Consider the following 21,946-nt stretch of genomic DNA (forward strand, 5'->3'; position numbering starts at 1 on the left):
CTTTCGGCGGCAGGTTCGGCGGCCGAAACCCCACTCCAGAGACGAAACTCATGCATGTTCGGCGGCACCTTCGGCGGCCGAAGGTCTCGTCCAGAGACGAAACTCACACACTTTCGGCGGCCGAACTCCCTCTTTCGGCGGCCGAAAGTCCCTTTCTAAACCGAAAGCCTAGCTTTCGGGGGCAACCTTTGGCAGCCGAAACTGCCTCCACAAAGGGTTCGGCGGCCGAACCTTCCTTCGGCGGTCGAACCTGGTTTTGCCCGAAGGGCAGAACCCTGCTCTGTTTCATGCAAACTTTGCTCAAAAACCTACAAACATGCATAGCAACTACTCCCAACTAGCATATACACATATATATGCACAAAGGGGTCTAAAACTACCCTAAAACCCCAAACAAACATAGCACATAACACTTAATCATGCTAGAACACCACAAATCACCAAAAACCTCACCTAAACCTAAACATGCATACTACCCATACAAACTTCATAAAACCTTTCAAAATCATCAAAGAAGCTCAGGATCTTCACTTACCTCTTAAAAAACTTGAGGATGAAGGATCCTAACGTGGAGATATGAAGAAAAGCTCTTCCAAAGCTCCAAGCTTCAAAACTTACTTCTTTTGCTCAAAACCTTCATAAATCACCAAAACGCTTAAAACTCTTGAAAGATTTGATGAAAATCATGGAAAACATGAAAGTCAACGTAGGAGAGGCTGAAACTCACCTCTGGCTGCAAGTGGAGGAGAAATAACCTCCTTCCACCGACCCTTGGCCCTTTTATAGGTGGCTGGCCAGACCACCTTCGGCAGCCGAACGTGAAGCCGCAACCATGCAATGTTCGGCGGCCGAAAGTGACCTTCGGCGGCCGAACTTTTGCATTTCTCCCTTGTTGCTTTTCTGTCAAAACTCAAGTCTTTTAACCCTTCAAAACATGAAAACCAGTGAAAATACCTTAAAAAACATATGTATTACCCTTCTCGAGGGTTCCGACACCCGAGATTCCACCGGACTACAGGAATTCCGATGCCGGACTCGAGCCGGGTATTACATCTAGAAGGGTAAAATCATGTCTTTATAAAATGTTTTAATGTATTTGAGGATTTTAAGTAAGAAGGAAATTGAGTTTTTGAATGAAATAGACTATGGAGGCATTTCCAGGTTCGGCCGCCGAACCTCAAGTTCGGCCGCTGAACATTGGATGGTTTAGGGGGACAAGTTAGGCTTCCGAAAGAGGCAAAGGTTCGGCCACTGAACTTGCATGAGTTTTGGAGGCACTTTATACTGCCGAAAGGTGGTCTCGCAGCCCCTATAAAAGGGCTCCATGGCCGAAATGGGCGAGCTTTCTCCCCATTTCGGCCAACGGTGAGTCCATGCCCTCCCATGGTCGTTTTTGATGTTTTTCCTTCAATCTTTCATGTATTAACAAGTTTTATCTCGGTTTGAAGATATTTGAGCAAGTTTTAGAGCTTGGAGGTTCAAAGAGCTAGATCTCTCCCATCTCCGAGTTGGATCGTCTTCCCTCTCGTTCTTCAAGAGGTAAGAGTAGATCCTTAGCCCCTTTTATGTTTTAAACGAGTTTTATGAAAGTTTGTGGGGTAGAAATGCATGTTTAGGTTATTATTGAGTTTATGGGTTTATGTTGAGTTTTTTAGCAATGTATATTGTAGATGCATGCTTGATGTGTTGTAGTTGGGGTTTAGGATAGTTTGAAGCCCCTAGGAGCTTATGTATGTATGTATACATGTTTTGGAAGTGTTGTGGTTGAGTTGTGTAGTTTGGGAGGCTTTTGTGCATGTAAAAGGCTGGGTTCTGCCACTTTGAGAGGACCCAGGTTCGGCAGCCGAAGGCCCTTTCGGCCGCCGAACCTGCCTGTGGTAGCATGTATCGGCTGCCGAACCCTGCCCCCGAAAGAGGACTTTCGGCTCTGGAAGGGACTTTCGGCCGCCGAAGGTGCCGCCGAACATGCATGAGTTTCATCTCTGGAAGGAACCTTCGGCCGCCGAAAGTGCCGCCGAAGGTGCATGACTTTCGACTCTGGAGGGACTTTCGGCCGCTGAACCTGCCGCCGAAAGTGCCCTGTTCAGCCTTCCTTTGCATGATTTATGTGATTGTTTTAAGGTATTTTAGGGAGTTTTTGGGGAGTATTTTAGAGTCATGTTCATGTATGTTTGGTCCCTCATTTGAGTCCACCTGTGTAGGTTCGGACCCGAGGACCTCAGCAGTGAGTTAGCTGCTTCCGAGTCTCTTCAGAGCTAGCCTGAGGTGAGTAGAATAACCTTTTATGTTTCAAAGTGAATAAATCAGTTTTAGAGCATGTTCATGCATCACGAATGCCATGAGATATATTAGGTTGTTTGCATTAGAATTCACGAATATGTTGCATTGCATAATATGATGATGATGCGGATGGGTGTTGGATGATCCTTTAGTCCTCGTATGATATGATGAGATATGATATGATATGGTATGGTATGGTATAGAAGTCCAGGTCGAGGCCCATTCTACGCCCCTGGCACTATGTTAAGAGAAAGACCAGGTCGAGGCCCATTCTTCGCCCTTAGCATTATAGGAATGTTATGTTATGTATATTATGTTAAGAGAAAGACCAGGTCGAGGCCCATTCTACGCCCCTGGCACTATTGGATATGTTGAGGACTATTGGTGACAAAATCATCCTTGATGTGATTTGTCTGTGATGTGATGCATTCCATTATAGCATATGTTTTAAATGTTTTATTGTTCTGCTCACTGGGCTCTAGTAGCTCACCCCATTTCCCTAATCCCCTAGGGTTGCAGGTACGGGATAGACCAGGAGGTCAGCTAAAGTAAAGTCATGGTCATGTAATAGCTAGTGGTGGACATGATAAATATTGAATTGTAATGTTTAGTACAGTAATGTAATGAATAGTATTAAACAGTTTTGTAATGTAATGGTGTTATTGAGGATAGAATTGTGCTTGACCCTAGTATGTTATTAATCCCTTTTGAGTACATGATTTTAATGATGTTTATGTAAACCAAACTTAATATATGTTATGTTACCCCATTGGAGTATTGTCGAGGACTCCATTGTGGGGTTGATGTTATGTTTATGAATTATGTATGCACAGGTTAAGTTTGGTAAATGAATGAGAAAGTTTAAATTTTTATGTATATGTCGATCATGTATGGGATTAAACAGGTTTACAGGATGTATGTTTGGCTTGCTACGGGTCCCGGCGGCCTTAAGCCGATCTGGATCCTAGCGCCGGTAGCGGTCCGATTTTCGTGTCGTTACAGATTGGTATCAGAGCCCTAGGTTCATATGGTCGGACCTAGAAAGTGTCGGGCTCATAGAGGTTATAGAAGGTCAAGCACAATAGGAAGATCATGTCCACTAGGATAGGATATAGAGTCCTGTCTTGATTGATGATGTGAAATGCCATGATATTATGCGTGTGCATTAATGATATGCTATGTATGTGATGCATGTGATGCGGGTTCATGTGTTTACACATGAACCATTTGATGCTAATGTTTTATGTGTTGGGTGTTGTTTTCAGTAAGCAAGATGATAGGAACTCGTCGATCTACACGATTGACTGGAGTACCACCGGAGGATGAGGGCATGAGTGCCCGTCCCCCTGCATTGCCAAGGGCAATGTCTAGCAGGTCTAGCAGGGAAAGAGCAGTGAGAGACCCTAGAAGGTCTTTGGATATGAACAGGAGCAGATCAGTAAGGGAAACAGTTCAAGGAGGAATGTCAGAGGATGTGGGGGATGATATGGATGTGGATCAGAGGAGGGATGGCAGTCTTGGAGTGAGTATGTCGGAAGAGGGCATGGGAGAGTCCCAAGGAGGCACTCAGGCCTCGGGATTTGTTCAGCCACCCCAGTACCCACCCTTTTCTCAGAATCTCGGGTATTCGATGGGAGGTACATCGGATTACCCCAGCTTTAACCCTTACCACTCACACATGCCATACCCACCTTTCTACCCACCATACTCGCAGTACCCTATGTACCATCCCCCATCATTCTACCCAGGTACAGCAAACTCTACTCCGGAGAATGTTGCTCCTCCTCCACCACCAGCAGAACCTACTGTCCCAGTAACCCAAGTACCTAAGCCTAGCTCATCTGGAGGGAGCAAGGTCAAGATGATCGATTACATGAAGCTGGGTGCTCCCCAGTTTGAAACAGGTAATGACCCATTTGTGTACCTTGAGAGGGTCAAGATGATTACAGATGAGATAGGAGCTGATGACAGTAGAGCCATTCAGATGGCTGGATTCACGCTAAAATGCAAGAAGGCCCGTGAGTGGTTCAAGAACTATATGAACCCGAGATTGGACAGCCTATCATGGGAGGAGTTTGTAAATGAGTTTGCAGGATGGGCTTTCCCTAACAGTTCAAGGGAGTTGAAGATGATTGAATTTGAGCAGTTGAGGCAGACGGATGAGATGAGTGTAGATGAGTACACAGATCGATTCTTGGAGCTGTTGCCGTTTGCTGGCTAGAATCTGGACACAGACCAGAAGAAGTCAAGGAGGTATATCATGAGGCTCCATTCTAGGTATTCCTCCTTGATTCAGTCAACAGAGAGGGAGAGTTTCCATGCCATTGTGGATATGGCTCGGAGGATGGAGGCTAGTGCAATAATCGAGGGAAAAGTTAAACAGTCAGTGGCACAGCCTTCTGGTTCCAAGACCCCTTGTGGGGGCAAGTTAGACCCTTCTTCTCTGAGTTCAGGTAGTAAGAGGTGGAGCAGTACCACCAAAAAGCCAAAGAAGAACAAGTTCTGGAGCAAGATCAAGTCAGGTCTGGGATTGGGAAGTGGCTCGAGCTCAGCTGCAGATAATGCAGTATGTAGGAAGTATGGGAAGCCGCACAAGGGTGTATGTCTGACTGGGACGACAGCCTGCTTCAGATGTAGGCAGGAGGGACACATGGCTCGGGAGTGTCTGTAACGACCCGGAAACCGGTACCCCTCTGTAACGGCCCGAACCATCACTGGCACTAGGATCCAGATCGGCTTAAGGCCGCCGGGACCCGTAGCAAGCCGACTATACTCTCTGTGTACCTGATAAATCCCATACATGATACAAAGATACTCAACAATCCTGTAAAACTCTGTAGGCTTAACTACTGCTACTCAGATATATCAATCTGAAATGGCCCTCAGGGCCTATACCAGGGACTACTATCTGCTGTGGATCAAGGGATTGAAACCCTTTTACTCTGTAACACAATCCACTGGTATCACATCAAAGCCATACATTAAGCCTAACTCACACATTTCTCATCAAGAAACGTAAAACAGGATTCATGTACAAGGGATTAATCATACATCACACTATAGCAATGATACTAGGAAAAGCACAAGTCTATCCAGTATACGACAGTACATATCTATACACATTACATTACCACTAATCTTTGAGTTACATCATGTCCACTACTTTATTACAACCATACATTCATGCATATCTTCCCTCTGTACTCTTGCTGACTTTAACTTCCCATAGCTATCTCAGAACCTGCAAAACTGGGGTTAAGGGAGTGGGATGAGCTACTACAGCCCAGTGAGGAGGAACAGTAAAAACAGTTCATTCATTACATGCTCTCATGAAATGCATCACATCACAAACATATCATCTCAAGGATGAATTTGTCACCAATAACCCTTAACTACATGTTATAATAATGCCAACTGTGCCAAGGAGACTATGTCATCACCTGGTCTACACTTATCGCTCTGATATCATAACATGACCAACTGTGCCAAGGAGACGAGGTCTCACCTGGTCTACACTTAACTCTGATTTGACAGCCCAGCTGTCTCACTCATAGTACCAGGAGCGACCTGGACTATCCAGGGGCGACCTGGTATGGCTATCTCATGCCATAACTGTAATACCCGGCTAGACCCCGGTATCGGAATTCCTACGTTCCGGCGGATTTTCCGTTGGAAGTCGGGATTCGAGGATGTCGGAGCTTGCCCTAAGGGTATAAGAAAGGTTTTTAAGATGTTTTTAAGTGTTTTTATCATGTTTGCATGTTTTGAGTTAAGAAAATTGAGTTTTGAAATGAAAAGGCCAAGGGGACAAAAGCCAGGTTCGGCCGCCGAAGGTGAAGTTCGGCCGCCGAAGGTGAAGTTCGGCCGCCGAAAGTTGCATGGTTTCGCATGCACGTTAGGCCGCCGAAGGAAGAGTCGGTTGGCCACTACAAAAGCCCCTTTGCCCGAGACTTGAGTGTTAAACACTCTGTTTTTTGGGTCAAAGGTAGGTTCAAGCTCTCCTTGGTGTGATTTCTCATGTTTTCCTCAAATCTTGCATGTTTTAACTTGATTTGAGCTTTGTTTTAGAGATTTGAGCAAAAGGAAGCAAAGTTGAGCACTTGGAGAGTTTGATTGAGTTTTTCCCCATCTCCAAGCTTGGATCATCAATCCTCTAGTTCTTCAAGAGGTAAGCATGGATCCTCACCTCCCCTTATGTTTAAAGCAAGTTTTAAGAAGTTTTGGAGAGTTTTATGGCATGTTTTGGGGTATAAGCATGAGTTTGAGCATATGTTGCTCATATGAGTTTTGTTGTTGTTTTTGGGGCTTGAACTAGTTTTTAGGCCTCTATATGCATGAGATATGTTATATGTTAGTTGAGAAGTGTTGGTATGCATGTTATGGGTGTTTGATAGGAGGTTGGAGGCTGAGAGCATGAGTTGTGCTCGGATTCTGCCTTTCTGGAGAATCCAGGTTCGGCCGCCGAAGCAAGGTTCGGCCGCCGAACCCCTTGTGGAGGCAGTTTCGGCTGCCAAACCTTGCCCCCGAAAGCTAGGCTTTTGGGTGAGAAAGGGGCTTTCGGCCGCCGAAAGAGGGAGTTCGGCCGCCGAAAGTGCATGAGTTTCGTCTCTGGATGAGACTTTCGGCCGCCGAAGGTGCCGCCGAACATGCATGAGTTTCGTCTCTGGAGGGAGGTTTCGGCCGCCGAACCAGCCGCCGAAAGTGCCCAGTCCAGCCTTCTTTTGCCCATTTTTCCATGCATGCCTATGATGTTTTAGAGGGGTTTTGGGGAGATAGTAGGAGTTATGTTTAAGTAAGTTTGGTCCTCATTTGAGTCCACCTGTGTAGGTACGGACCCGAGAGACCAAGGAGGCCCACAGAGTTAGAGTTACAGAGACTGCTCAGCAGTTGACAGAGGTGAGTGGAATAGAACTTTATTTTAAAAGTTAAGAACTGTTTTAGCATGATTCATGCATCATTAATGCCATGTTTATGTAGGATGCTTTGCATTAGTATTCACCAAGTTGATGCATTGCATTATTACTTGTATATGTGGATTGGACCGAGGCGATCTCAATAGCCCATAAGTCTGTCATTATTGTATGTCCTGTGTGAGCTCCTTTGGGGCCGGGCATTTACCTTGGATGAGTCCTGTGAGAGCCCTTATAGGGTCGGGCACCATGAGTAGTTAGTGAAAGACCTGTGTGAGCTCCTTTGGGGGCCAGGCACTGACAGAGGGAGTTTTGGGATCATGTCCAATCCGAGATGTGAAATGTTTGTGCAGTGATGCATCATATGATAGCATGTTTTAAATGTGATTTTTTATAGATTCCGCTCACTGGGCTTTAGCAGCTCATCCCTCTCCCTAACCCCATTTTTCAGGGCCTCAGAGAAGAGAAAGAGAAAGAGATAGCAAGGGTAAAAGGCATATGTAATAGTATAGAATAGTGGACATGATAATGATGTACAGTACAGAGTTTATGTAATGTATAGCAATGATGTAATAGTAAGTTATATAGTGAGTTATACAATTGTGCTTGGCCCTAGTGCTTGTTATCCCTTTGCACATGGTCCTTTTATGTTATATATGATTGAGATAATGTTGTGATGATGATGAGCTAAGCTTGGTGCATGGTAGTCTTTCTATCTCTGTAGTCGCTGTATGGTACCATAGCAGGTATCACTCTTCGAGTGCATACAGACAGAGCATGCATAGTCCAGGCTTAGTGGAAGTTATACAGAAAGAAAAAAAATAGTCAAGCAAAGTAAGTAACAGTTTTAAGCTTAAGTATGATCATGTATGGGATTTATCAGGTACACAGAGTTGACAGTAGGCTTACTACGGGTCCCGGCGGCCTTAAGCCGATCTGGATCCTAGTGCCGGTGATGGTCCGGTAAGCGGGCTGTTACAGATTGGTATCAGAGCATAGGGCCTCTAGAGTACGGTGTGCTGAGCTAAGATGCTCAGGGATTAGAGATATCTCACATCGGAAAGAGGTTGTTTTAGAGGGCAAGCACAATAGGAAGATCATGTCCACTAGGATAGGATGTTGAGTCCTGTCTTGATGTGTAATGCCATGATTTTATGCCTGTGCATTTCATGCTATGCTATGCTATGTTATGAGTTGAGGGCTCATGTTGTTACATGGATCCTATGATGCTAAAGTTCATGTTATGTTTTCAGAAGCTAAGATGAGAGGAACCCGTCGATCAGCTAGATTGACTGGAGCACCGCCCGAGAATGAGGGTATGGAAGGGCGTCCCCCTGCTTTGCCAAGAGCTATGTCCCAAAGGGCAGGCAGAGAAAGATCATCAAGGGACCCTAGAAGGTCTTTTGATGAAAGCAGGAGGGAGACAGAACAGAGAAGAAGATCTAGTGATACAAGGGAAGAGATGGATGTGGATCCAAGAAGGGATGGAGGGTTAGGTGTTGGCACTACAGAGGAGGATGTGGGATCATCACAGGGAGGCGGTCAGGCCTCGGGGTATGGTTATCCACCCCACTATCAGCCCTACCCACAGGGCCCAGGATATTCGATGGGAGGTACATCGGATTATCCTAGTTTTCACCCATATCCCACATATATGCCTTATCCACCGTATTACCCCCCATATCCACCATATCCCATGTATCCACCCTCACCATTTTACCCCAGTCCAGCATACTCTACACCAGAAAGTTCTGCACCTCCCCCACCACCACCACCAGTGGTACAACCAGAAGCCCCAGTTATCCAAACACCTCAACCTGGCCCATCTGTGAGGAGCAAGGTAAAGATGACTGATTACCTAAAGTTAGATGCTCCTAAGTACCAATCAGGAGATGATCCGTTTGAGTACATTAAAGCAGTCAAGATGATAGCAGATGAGCTAGGGGCAGATGATACCAGAGCCATTCAGATGGCAGGGTTCACTTTAAAATGTAAGAAGGCGAAGGAATGGTTTGGCGTCTATGTGGACCCTAGGTTGGATAACATGTCTTGGGAGGAGTTTGCTAATGAGTTTGCCGGATGGGCATTCCCAGATAGTTCGAAAGAGCTAAAGATGATAGAGTTTGAGCAGCTCAAGCAGACGGAGGATATGAGTATTGATGAGTTTACTGACAGGTTTCTGGAGTTGCTGCGGTATGCAGGACAGGCCTATGATACGGAACAGAAAAAGGCTAGGAGGTATGCTATGAAACTGCATTCCAGGTATTCCTCTTTGATCCATGCAGCCGAGAGGGAGAGTTTCCACACCGTGGTGGATTTAGCACGGAGGATGGAGGCTAGTGCCATTATACAGGGTACAGTGAAACAGCAGCCGGCACAGTCTTCTGGTTCTAAGACCCCAGGTAGGGGTAAGTCAGATCCCTCTTCACAGGGTGCAGCAACTTCCAGTGGTAAGAAGTGGAGTGGTTCCACGCAGAAGTCGAGGAAGAATAAGTTCTGGAATAAGATTAAAGCAGGTCTGGGATTAGGCAGTGGCATGAGTTCAGGCTCAGAGGTTCCAGTGTGTGGTCGGTGCGGTAAGGCGCACAGAGGAGTTTGTCGTTTGGGGATTACAGGATGTTACAGGTGCGGCCAGGAGGGACACATGGCTCGTGAGTGCCCTCAGGCATCTTTCACGGCACCATCCCATCAGACAGCTCCAGCTAGCATGCCACAGCCACCAGTTTCAGTTATGACACAGGGCAGAGGCAGAGGGAGAGGGTCAGCCTCTTCATCTGCGGGTCCCCGAGGTGGAGGTCCGTCAGCTCCGGCGCGGATTTTCACGATGACACAGCAGGAGGCAAACACTTCTAACACCGTGGTGTCAGGTAATCTCCTCATTGGGTGTTCTGAGGTGTATGCTTTGTTAGACCCTGGTGCTTCGCATTCCTTTGTTGCTCCCAGAGCCATAGAGAGTGTGGGTTTGATGACGTCTGGGTTAGAGTGTCCCCTATGGGTCAGTGGCCCTAAGTGTGATCCATCGTTGGCAGAGACAGTCTGTCGACATAGTCCAGTATTTATAGATGGTAGATGCCTTCCAGCTGACCTTGTGGTTCTAGAGTTGACAGATTTTGACGTCATTCTAGGGATGGATTGGCTATCTGCATATGGTGCTACCTTGGACTGCAGAGACAAGGTAGTTAAGTTCAGAGATGAGGATGGATCTGAGTTTGTCTTCAGAGGAGACAGGAGGGGCACGCCTAGAGGTCTGATATCAGCCCTACAGGCTCGTAGGTTGCTCAGGAGGGGATGTCAGGGATATCTAGCACATGTGAGAGAGCTAGACAGTCAGGTTAGGGACCCCAGTTCCGTGCCCATAGTCAGAGAGTTCCCAGATGTGTTTCCTGATGAGCTTCCAGGACTACCACCTGATAGGGAAATAGAGTTCGAGATAGAGTTAGTGCCTGGTACCAGACCGATCTCTATTCCTCCCTACAGGATGGCACCAGCAGAGCTGAAAGAGTTGAAAGAGCAGCTACAGGAGTTGGTAGATAAGGGTTTCATCCGTCCAAGTACCTCACCCTGGGGTGCTCCAGTGTTGTTTGTCAAGAAAAAGGATGGATCCCTTAGACTTTGTATCGACTACAGGCAGTTGAACAAAGTCACTACCAAGAATAAGTATCCTCTACCCAGGATCGATGATCTATTCGACCAGCTAGCAGGAGCAGGTTGTTTTTCTAAGATAGATCTGAGATCGGGCTATCATCAGCTGAGAATCAGGGAAGAGGATGTACCTAAGACAGCTTTCAGGACCAGATATGGGCATTATGAGTTCTTAGTGATGCCGTTCGGGTTGACTAACGCCCCTGCAGCATTCATGGATCTCATGAACCGAGTTTTCAGAGAGTACCTGGATCACTTTGTTATTGTCTTCATAGATGATATCTTAGTGTATTCCAGGAATGCAGAGGAGCATGCCCATCATCTGAGGATAGTCCTACAGACCTTGAGAGAGCATGGTTTATATGCCAAGTTCTCCAAGTGTGAGTTCTGGCTAAGGAGCATTTCATTCTTGGGGCATGTAGTGTCAGATCAAGGTATAGCAGTGGACCCCAAGAAGATAGAAGCTGTAGCCAATTGGCCTAGACCCACCACAGTGACAGAGGTCAAGAGTTTCTTGGGTTTGGCAGGCTACTACAGGAGGTTCGTTCAGGACTTCTCTAAGATAGCGGCTCCTATGACCAGATTAACCAGAAAGAACCAGAGATTCACATGGTCTGACCAATGTGAAGAGAGCTTTGAAGAGTTAAAGAAAAGATTAACTTCAGCACCGGTGTTAGCTCTGCCTACTAGTGATGAAGACTTCACAGTGTTCTGTGACGCGTCCCGAGTGGGATTAGGTTGTGTGTTAATGCAGAATGACAGAGTAATAGCTTATGCTTCTAGACAGCTGAAGAAGCACGAGCTGAACTATCCAACACACGATCTTGAGATGGCAGCTGTTATCTTTGCACTCAAGATGTGGAGGCATTACCTCTATGGGGTGAAATGTGAGATCTTTACAGATCATAAGAGCCTACAGCACATCCTGAGTCAGAGGGAGTTAAATTTGAGGCAGAGACGGTGGGTGGAATTGCTTAGTGATTATGATTGCAAGATCCAGTATCATCCGGGAAAGGCAAATGTTGTAGCCGATGCCTTGAGCCGGAAATCATTAAGCAGTTTATCCCACATTACAGCAGAAAGGAGGCCGGTGGTGAAGGACTTCTACAGGTTAGTTGAGGAAGGGCTACAGTTAGAGTTAACTGGTACAGGTGCTTTGATTGCACAGATGAAAGTGACACCCGTGTTTCTGGAGCAGGTGGCTCAGAAACAACATGAGGATCCAGAGTTGATCAAGATTGCCAGGACTGTTCAGTCAGGCAAGAGCGAAGAGTTCAGATTCGACAACCAAGGGATTCTCCGCTACGGGCATAGACTATGTGTACCAGACGACATCAGTTTGAAAGGAGACATTATGAGAGAAGCTCATAATGCGAGATATAGCATTCACCCTGGAGCCACCAAGATGTATCAAGATCTGAAGAGAGTGTATTGGTGGCCAGCAATGAAGAGAGAAGTGGCACAGTTTGTGTCAGCCTGCGAGATATGTCAAAGGGTGAAGCTAGAGCATCAGAAGCCGGCTGGAATGCTTAACCCACTGCCGATTCCAGAATGGAAATGGGAGAATATAGCCATGGATTTTGTAGTGGGGTTACCGGCGACGTCCAACAGACTAGACTCCATATGGGTGATTGTGGATAGACTGACTAAATCTGCTCACTTCATTCCTGTCAGGAGTGGCTACTCTGTGGACAAGCTAGCGCAGGTATATGTTGAGGAAGTTGTGAGGTTACATGGGGCTCCTGTTTCCATAGTGTCTGACAGAGGACCCCAGTTTACCTCCAGGTTTTGGCGAAGTCTGCAAGAGGCTATGGGCACAAGATTAGACTTCAGCACTGCTTTCCATCCACAGACTGACGGACAGTCAGAGAGGACCATCCAGACCATAGAAGATATGCTTCGAATGTGTGTGCTAGATTTTGGCGGATCTTGGAGGCAGCATCTACCCTTAGTGGAGTTTGCCTACAACAATAGTCATCATGCTAGCATAGGGATGGCCCCATATGAAGCTCTGTATGGGAGGAAGTGCAGGTCACCAGTTTGTTGGGAAGAGGTTGGAGAAAGGTCCCTAGCAGGGCCTGAGTTAGTAGAGATCACGAACAGGGTGGTGCCTATCATTAGAGAGAGGCTCAAGACTGCTGTTAGTCGGCAGAAGAGCTATGCAGACGTTCGCAGAAAGCACATAGAGTTTGAGGAGGGGGATCTGGTCTTGTTGAAGGTGTCTCCAATGAAAGGGGTGGTTCGTTTTGGGAGGAAAGGTAAGCTGGCTCCGCGGTACATTGGACCTTTTGAGATTTTGCAGAAGGTCGGAAATGTGTCGTATAAGCTTGATTTGCCTATGTCTATGGAAAGAATCCATCCAGTCTTCCATGTTTCGATGCTAAGGAAGTTTGTGTCAGATCCGAGTAAGGTTCTCAGCGAACCAGATGTGGAGGTCCTAGGTGATCTCACGTATGTAGAACAACCAGTGCGGATCATTGACACCCAGATCAGAAAGCTAAGGAACAAGGAGATCCCGATGGTAAAAGTCCTCTGGAACCACCATAACATAGAAGAGTGCACCTGGGAAACACGGGAGTCTATGCTCCAACAGTACCCCCATCTCTTTTGAGGTTAGTGTGAGCTTTGTTTTGTTCGTTATGTGCTTTATGTTATGTTTTTCCTCTGTTTTGAGTAGAGAGGAACATTCGGGGACGAATGTTCTTAAGGGGGGGAGAATGTAATACCCGGCTAGACCCCGGTATCAGAATTCCTACGTTCCGGCGGATTTTCCATTGGAAGTCGGGATTCGAGGATGTCGGAGCTTGCCCTAAGGGTATAAGAAAGGTTTTTAAGATGTTTTTAAGTGTTTTTATCATGTTTGCATGTTTTGAGTTAAGAAAATTGAGTTTTGAAATGAAAAGGCCAAGGGGACAAAAGCCAGGTTCGGCCGCCGAAGGTGAAGTTCGGCCGCCGAAAGTTGCATGGTTTCGCATGCACGTTAGGCCGCCGAAGGAAGAGTCGGTTGGCCACTACAAAAGCCCCTTTGCCCGAGACTTGAGTGTTAAACACTCTGTTTTTTGGGTCAAAGGTAGGTTCAAGCTCTCCTTGGTGTGATTTCTCATGTTTTCCTCAAATCTTGCATGTTTTAACTTGATTTGAGCTTTGTTTTAGAGATTTGAGCAAAAGGAAGCAAAGTTGAGCACTTGGAGAGTTTGATTGAGTTTTTCCCCATCTCCAAGCTTGGATCATCAATCCTCTAGTTCTTCAAGAGGTAAGCATGGATCCTCACCTCCCCTTATGTTTAAAGCAAGTTTTAAGAAGTTTTGGAGAGTTTTATGGCATGTTTTGGGGTATAAGCATGAGTTTGAGCATATGTTGCTCATATGAGTTTTGTTGTTGTTTTTGGGGCTTGAACTAGTTTTTAGGCCTCTATATGCATGAGATATGTTATATGTTAGTTGAGAAGTGTTGGTATGCATGTTATGGGTGTTTGATAGGAGGTTGGAGGCTGAGAGCATGAGTTGTGCTCGGATTCTGCCTTTCTGGAGAATCCAGGTTCGGCCGCCGAACCCCTTGTGGAGGCAGTTTCGGCTGCCAAACCTTGCCCCCGAAAGCTAGGCTTTTGGGTGAGAAAGGGGCTTTCGGCCGCCGAAAGAGGGAGTTCGGCCGCCGAAAGTGCATGAGTTTCGTCTCTGGATAAGACTTTCGGCCGCCGAAGGTGCCGCTGAACATGCATGAGTTTCGTCTCTGGAGGGAGGTTTCGGCCGCCGAACCAGCCGCCGAAAGTGCCCAGTCCAGCCTTCTTTTGCCCATTTTTCCATGCATGCCTATGATGTTTTAGAGGGGTTTTGGGGAGATAGTAGGAGTTATGTTTAAGTAAGTTTGGTCCTCATTTGAGTCCACCTGTGTAGGTACGGACCCGAGAGACCAAGGAGGCCCACAGAGTTAGAGTTACAGAGACTGCTCAGCAGTTGACAGAGGTGAGTGGAACAGAACTTTATTTTAAAAGTTAAGAACTGTTTTAGCATGATTCATGCATCATTAATGCCATGTTTATGTAGGATGCTTTGCATTAGTATTCACCAAGTTGATGCATTGCATTATTACTTGTATATGTGGATTGGACCGAGGCGATCTCAATAGCCCATAAGTCTGTCATTATTGTATGTCCTGTGTGAGCTCCTTTGGGGCCGGGCATTTACCTTGGATGAGTCCTGTGAGAGCCCTTATAGGGTCGGGCACCATGAGTAGTTAGTGAAAGACCTGTGTGAGCTCCTTTGGGGGCCGGGCACTGACAGAGGGAGTTTTGGGATCATGTCCAATCCGAGATGTGAAATGTTTGTGCAGTGATGCATCATATGATAGCATGTTTTAAATGTGATTTTTTATAGATTCCGCTCACTGGGCTTTAGCAGCTCATCCCTCTCCCTAACCCCATTTTTCAGGGCCTCAGAGAAGAGAAAGAGAAAGAGATAGCAAGGGTAAAAGGCATATGTAATAGTATAGAATAGTGGACATGATAATGATGTACAGTACAGAGTTTATGTAATGTATAGCAATGATGTAATAGTAAGTTATATAGTGAGTTATACAATTGTGCTTGGCCCTAGTGCTTGTTATCCCTTTGCACATGGTCCTTTTATGTTATATATGATTGAGATAATGTTGTGATGATGATGAGCTAAGCTTGGTGCATGGTAGTCTTTCTATCTCTGTAGTCGCTGTATGGTACCATAGCAGGTATCACTCTTCGAGTGCATACAGACAGAGCATGCATAGTCCAGGCTTAGTGGAAGTTATACAGAAAGAAAAAAAATAGTCAAGCAAAGTAAGTAACAGTTTTAAGCTTAAGTATGATCATGTATGGGATTTATCAGGTACACAGAGTTGACAGTAGGCTTACTACGGGTCCCGGCGGCCTTAAGCCGATCTGAATCCTAGTGCCGGTGATGGTCCGGTAAGCGGGCTGTTACAATAACTCTGTATCTGCTCTCTGTCAAGGGCTAAGGATCATCCAACATTCATCCACATAAACAACAACGTATATGCAATGCATCATCGTCGTGAAGTCTAATGCAATACAACCTAATACCTAACATGGCAGTTTATGATGCATGGATCATGCTAGAATCGTGTCATTTCTCAAGAGAAAATATGTAGTTTAGTTCCACTCACCTCTAGCCAATGCTGGCTAACTCTGGGCCAACTCTAACTCTGGAGCCTCCTCGGTTCCTCGGTCCAATCCTACACAGATGGACGTAAATGAGGTACCAAACATACTCTAACATAACTATGAACATCTCTCCAAAAACCCTCTAAAACATCACAAAACATGCATGCAAAACAAGCAAAGGAAGGCTGGACAGGGCACCTTCGGCAGCACCTTCGGCGGCCGAATGTCTCCTCCAGAGACGAAAGTCAGGCATGTTCGGCGGCCTAACTTGGACTTTCGGGGGCCGAACCTGAGTTTAGCCAGAACTCAGTTTCGTGCACAAGGACGCCTGCCAGTCCCTCCATCACCTGTTCAGACCTCAACACATGCATTTAACCCTTCTAAAACATGCATAAACACTTCAACAAGCCTAAGGGAGCTTCAAATAACTTTAAACTCCAACAAACAAGCTCACAAGACACACATCAAACATAAAGGAGTCATAAACCCTATGATGCACATCTCATGCAAACTCATGCCTAGCTCCCTTTTCCCTTTACAACACTCATAAAAACATCATAAGAACCATGGATCAACACTTACCTCTTGAAGAACAAAGGCTGAGATGATCCAAACTCAAAGATATGGAGAAACCAAGCTTCAAAAGCTTCAAACTCCAAAACCTTGTTTCAAGCTCACAACTCTTCAAAACAAGGGTAAAACTCATTAAAACCGTGAAAGATTTGAAGAAAAACCATGAAAATACTTTAAGGAGATCAAGACCTCACCTAGGTCAGAAGGAGAGAAGAAACCTCCTCCTTTTTCTGCCACTCGGTGCCCTTATAGATGAGCAACCGCCTCAGGTTCGGCTGCCGAATCGCATGCAAAACTATGCAACCTTCGGCGGCCGAACTTAACCTTCGGGGGCCGAAACTAGGGAACTTTAGGCGGCCGAACTTAACCTTAGGGGGCCGAACATGGCAAAATGCCTCCTTGGCCATATCTCTTCAAAACTCAATCCTTTTCTACGCTAAACCTTTAAAACACTTGAAAATATTTTAGAAAACTTTCTCTTACCCTTCCAGAGACCTCTGACATCCTCGAACTCCCCCGGACGGTAGGAATTTCGATGTCTGAATCTAGCCGGGTATTACAGTGTCCTAGAGCAGCTTTTATGGCACAGTCTCAGCAGACAGCCTCTGGTAGTGTGGCTCAACCAGTAGCTCCAGCCGCAACTCAGGCCAGTGGCAGAGGCAGAGGGAGAGGGGCAGCCTCTTCTTCAGCGGGCTTCAGGGGTGAAGGTCCATCAGCTCCAGCACGGATCTTCACTATGACTCAGCAGGAGGCAAATGCATCAAACACAGTGGTGTCAAGTAATCTCATCATTGGTTGTTCTGATGTTTATGCCTTAATGGACCCTGGTGCATCGCATTCTTTTATTGCTCCGAGGGCCGTCGAGAGGTTGGGATTAATGGTCTCTGGGTTAGAGTGTCCCCTATGGGTCAGTGGACCCAAGTGCGACCCATCAGTGGCAGAGTCAGTCTGCCAGTTTAGTCCAATTTTTGTTGAGGGAAGATGCCTTTCAGCCGACCTTGTGGTTCTAGATTTGATAGATTTTGATGTCATTCTAGGGATGGATTGGCTATCTACCCATGGTGCTACCTTGGACTGCAGAGACAAGGTATTCAAGTTCAGATGTCAGGATGGGTCAGAGGTTGTCTTCAGAGGAGACAGGGGGAGTACACCTAGAGGTTTGATATCAGCCCTTCAGGCTCGTAGGTTGCTCAGGAGGGGTTGTCAAGGTTTTCTGGCTCATGTGAGAGAGCTGGATAGTCATGTGAGGGAGCCCGCCTCAGTGCCCGTGGTCAGTGAGTTCTTAGATGTTTTCCCAGACGAGCTGCCAGGTTTACCACCTGCTAGGGAGATAGAGTTTGAAATTGAGTTAATGTCTGGAACCAGACCGATCTCTATCCCTCCCTACAGGATGGCACCAGCAGAATTGAAGGAGCTTAAGGAGCAGTTGCAAGAGTTGGTAGATAGAGGCTTCATCCGACCGAGTACCTCACCTTGGGGTGCTCCAGTGTTGTTTGTGAGAAAGAAGGATGGATCCCTCAGACTTTGTATTGACTACAGGCAGTTGAACAAGGTCACTACCAAGAATAAGTACCCGTTGTCGAGGATCGACGATCTATTCGACCAGCTAGCAGGAGCGGGTTGTTTCTCCAAAATAAATCTGAGATCCGGGTACCATCAGCTGAGGATAAGAGAAGAGGATGTGCAGAAGACAGCATTCAGGACCAGATATGGGCACTATGAGTTCCTTGTGATGTCGTTCGGGTTAACCAATGCCCCTGCAGCATTCATGGATCTCATGAACAGCGTTTTCAGTCAATACCTGGATCACTTTGTTATTGTCTTCATAGATGATATCTTAGTGTACTCCAGGAATGCAGAGGAGCATGCCCATCATCTGAGGTTAGTTCTGCAGACCTTGAGGGAACATGGCTTGTATGCCAAGTTCTCCAAGTGTGAATTCTGGCTGAGGAGCATTTCATTCTTGGGGCATGTTGTGTCAGAAAATGGAATAGAGGTGGACCCCAAGAAAGTGGAAGCTGTAGCTAACTGGCCTAGACCCACTATAGTGACAGAGATCAAAAGCTTCTTGGGTTTGGCAAGTTACTACAGGAGGTTCGTACAGGACTTCTCAAAAATTGCAGCTCCTATGACCAGACTGACTAAGAAGAACCAAAGGTTTGTGTGGACCGACCAGTGTGAGGAGAGCTTTGAGGAGCTAAAGAAGAGGTTGACTTCAGCACCGGTGTTAGCTCTGCCAACTAGTAATGAGGACTTCACGGTCTATTGCGATGCGTCCCGTGTGGGACTGGATTGTGTGCTAATGCAGAATGAAAGGGTGATTGCTTATGCTTCTAGGCAGCTGAAGAAGCACGAGTTGAATTATCCTACACATGACCTAGAGATGGCAGTTGTAATCTTTGCACTCAAGATGTGGAGGCACTACCTTTATGGGGTAAAATGTGAGATCTTCACAGATCATAAGAGCCTGCAGTACATCCTGAGTCAGAGAGAGCTGAATTTGAGGCAGAAAAGATGGGTAGAACTGCTCAGTGACTATGATTGCAAGATTCAGTACCATCCGGGTAAGGCGAATGTTATGGCAGACGCCTTAAGCCGGAAATCACTTGGCAGTTTGTCCCATATTTCAGCAGAGAGAAGACCAGTGGTGAGGCAGTTCTTCGAGCTCATTAATGAAGGTCTACAGTTGGAGTTGTCTGGTACAGGTGCTTTGATAGCCCAGATGAGAGTAGCACCTGTGTTTCTGGAGCAGGTGGCTCAGAAACAGCACGAGGACCCAGAGTTAGTAAAGATTGCCAGGACTGTCCAGTCAGGCAAGAATGAAGAGTTCAGATTTGACAGCAAAGGAATCCTCTGCTATGGGAATAGATTGTGTGTACCAGATGACGTGGGACAGAAGGGAGACATTATGAGGGAAGCTCATAATGCCAGATACAGTGTTCACCCTGGAGCCACCAAAATGTATCAAGATCTAAAGAGAGTTTATTGGTGGCCAGCTATGAAGAGAGAAGTGGCACAGTTTGTGTCAGCCTGCGAAATATGTCAGAGGGTGAAGCTGAAACATCAGAAGCCGGCTAGAATGCTTAACCCACTGCCGATTCCAGAGTGGAAATGGGAGAATATTGCTATGGACTTCGTGGTGGGGTTACCGGCAACGTCCAACAGATTGGACTCTATATGGGTGATTGTGGACAGACTGACCAAATCTGCTCACTTCATCCCTGTCAGGAGTGGCTATTCTGTGGACAAGTTGGCGCAGGTGTATGTAGATGAGGTTGTCAGGCTGCATGGGGTTCCTGTTTCAATAGTGTCTGATAGAGGATCCCAGTTCACCTCCAAGTTTTGGCGAAGTCTGCAGAACGCTATGGGTACCAGGTTGGATTTTAGCACTGCTTTCCATCCACAGACGGACGGACAGTCAGAGAGGACCATTCAGACAATAGAGGATATGCTCAGAATGTGCGTGCTAGATTTTGGCGGTTCTTGGAGGCAGCATCTACCTCTGGTGGAGTTTGCCTACAATAACAGCTATCATGCTAGCATAGGGATGGCTCCATATGAAGCTTTGTATGGAAGGAAGTGCAGGTCACCTGTCTGCTGGGAAGAAGTTGGAGAAAGGGCCTTGGCAGGGCCTGAACTAGTAGAGATCACCAGCAGGGTGGTGCCCATAATCAAAGAAAGGATCAAGACTGCTGCAAGCAGGCAAAAGAGTTATGCAGATATCCGCAGAAGGCTAGTAGAGTTTCAGGAGGGGGATTTGGTATTGCTCAAGGTGTCTCCAATGAAATGGGTGATTCGGTTCGGGAAGAAAGATAAGCTAGCTCCACGGTACATCGGACCCTTCGAGATCTTGCAAAAGATTGGGAATGTATCATACAAGCTGGACTTACCTACTTCAATGGAGAAAATCCATCCAGTTTTCCATGTTTCTATGCTACAAAAGTTTGTGTCAGATCCAGGTAAGGTTCTTAGTGAGCCTGATGTGGAAGTCCAAGAGGATCTCACTTATGTTGAGCAGCCAGTACGGATTCTTGACACTCAGATTAGAAAGTTAAGGAACAAGGAAATCCCGATGGTGAAAGTCCTTTGGAATCACCATAACATCGAGGAGTGTACCTGGGAGACACAGGAGTCCATGCTCCAGCAATATCCTCATCTCTTTTAAGGTGAGTGTTATGTGTTTTTGTTGTGTAATTATGTTTTTATGCCATGCTATGTTTGTTTGGTGAACATTCGGGGACGAATATTCTTAAGGGGGGAAGAATGTAATACCCGGCTAGACTCCGGTATCGGAATCCCTACCGTCCGGTGGGACCTCGGATGTCGGAGACCTCTAGAAGGGTAAAATCATGTTTTTATAAAATGTTTTAATGTATTTGAGGATTTTAAGTAAGAAGGAAATTGAGTTTTTGAATGAAATAGACTATGGAGGCATTTCCAGGTTCGGCCGCCGAACCTCAAGTTCGGCCACCGAACATTGGATGGTTTAGGGGGGCAAGTTAGGCTTCCGAAAGAGGCAAAGGTTCGGCCGCCGAACCTCATGTTCGGCCGCCGAACTTGCATGAGTTTTGGAGGCACTTTAGGCTGCCGAAAGGTGGTCTGGCAGCCCCTATAAAAGGGCTCCATAGCCAAAATGGGCGAGCTTTCTCCCCATTTTCGGCCAAAGGTGAGTCCATGCCCTCCCATGGTCATTTTTTATGTTTTTCCTTCAATCTTTCATGTATTAACAAGTTTTATCTCGGTTTGAAGATATTTGAGCAAGTTTTGGAGCTTGGAGGTTCAAAGAGCTAGATTTCTCCCATCTCCGAGTTAGATCGTCTTCCCTCTTGTTCTTCAAGAGGTAAGAGTAGATCCTTAGCCCCTTTTATGTTTTAAACGAGTTTTATGAAAGTTTGTGGGGTAGAAATGCATGTTTAGGTTATTATTGAGTTTATGGGTTTATGTTGAGTTTTTGAGCAATGTATATTGTAGATGCATGCTTGATGTGTTGTAGTTGGGTTTAGGATAGTTTGAAGCCCCTAGGAGCTTATGTATGTATGTATGCATGTTTTGGAAGTGTTGTGGTTGAGTTGTGTAGTTTGGGAGGCTTTTGTGCATGTAAAAGGCTGGGTTCTGCCACTTTGGGAGGACCCAGGTTCGGCAGCCGAAGGCCCTTTCGGCCGCTGAACCTGCCTGTGGTAACATGTATCGGCTGCCGAACCCTGCCCTCGAAAGAGGACTTTCGGCTCTGGAGGGGACTTTCGGCCGCCGAAGGTGTCGCCGAACATGCATGAGTTTTGTCTCTAGAATGAACCTTCGGCCCCCGAAAGTGCCGCCGAAGGTGCATGACTTTCGGCTCTGGAGGGACTTTCGGCCGCCGAACCTGCCGCCGAAAGTGCCCTGTTCA

The sequence above is a fragment of the Manihot esculenta genome, chromosome 10 (assembly GCF_001659605.2).
Source record: "Manihot esculenta cultivar AM560-2 chromosome 10, M.esculenta_v8, whole genome shotgun sequence".
Classification (NCBI taxonomy): domain Eukaryota; kingdom Viridiplantae; phylum Streptophyta; class Magnoliopsida; order Malpighiales; family Euphorbiaceae; genus Manihot; species Manihot esculenta.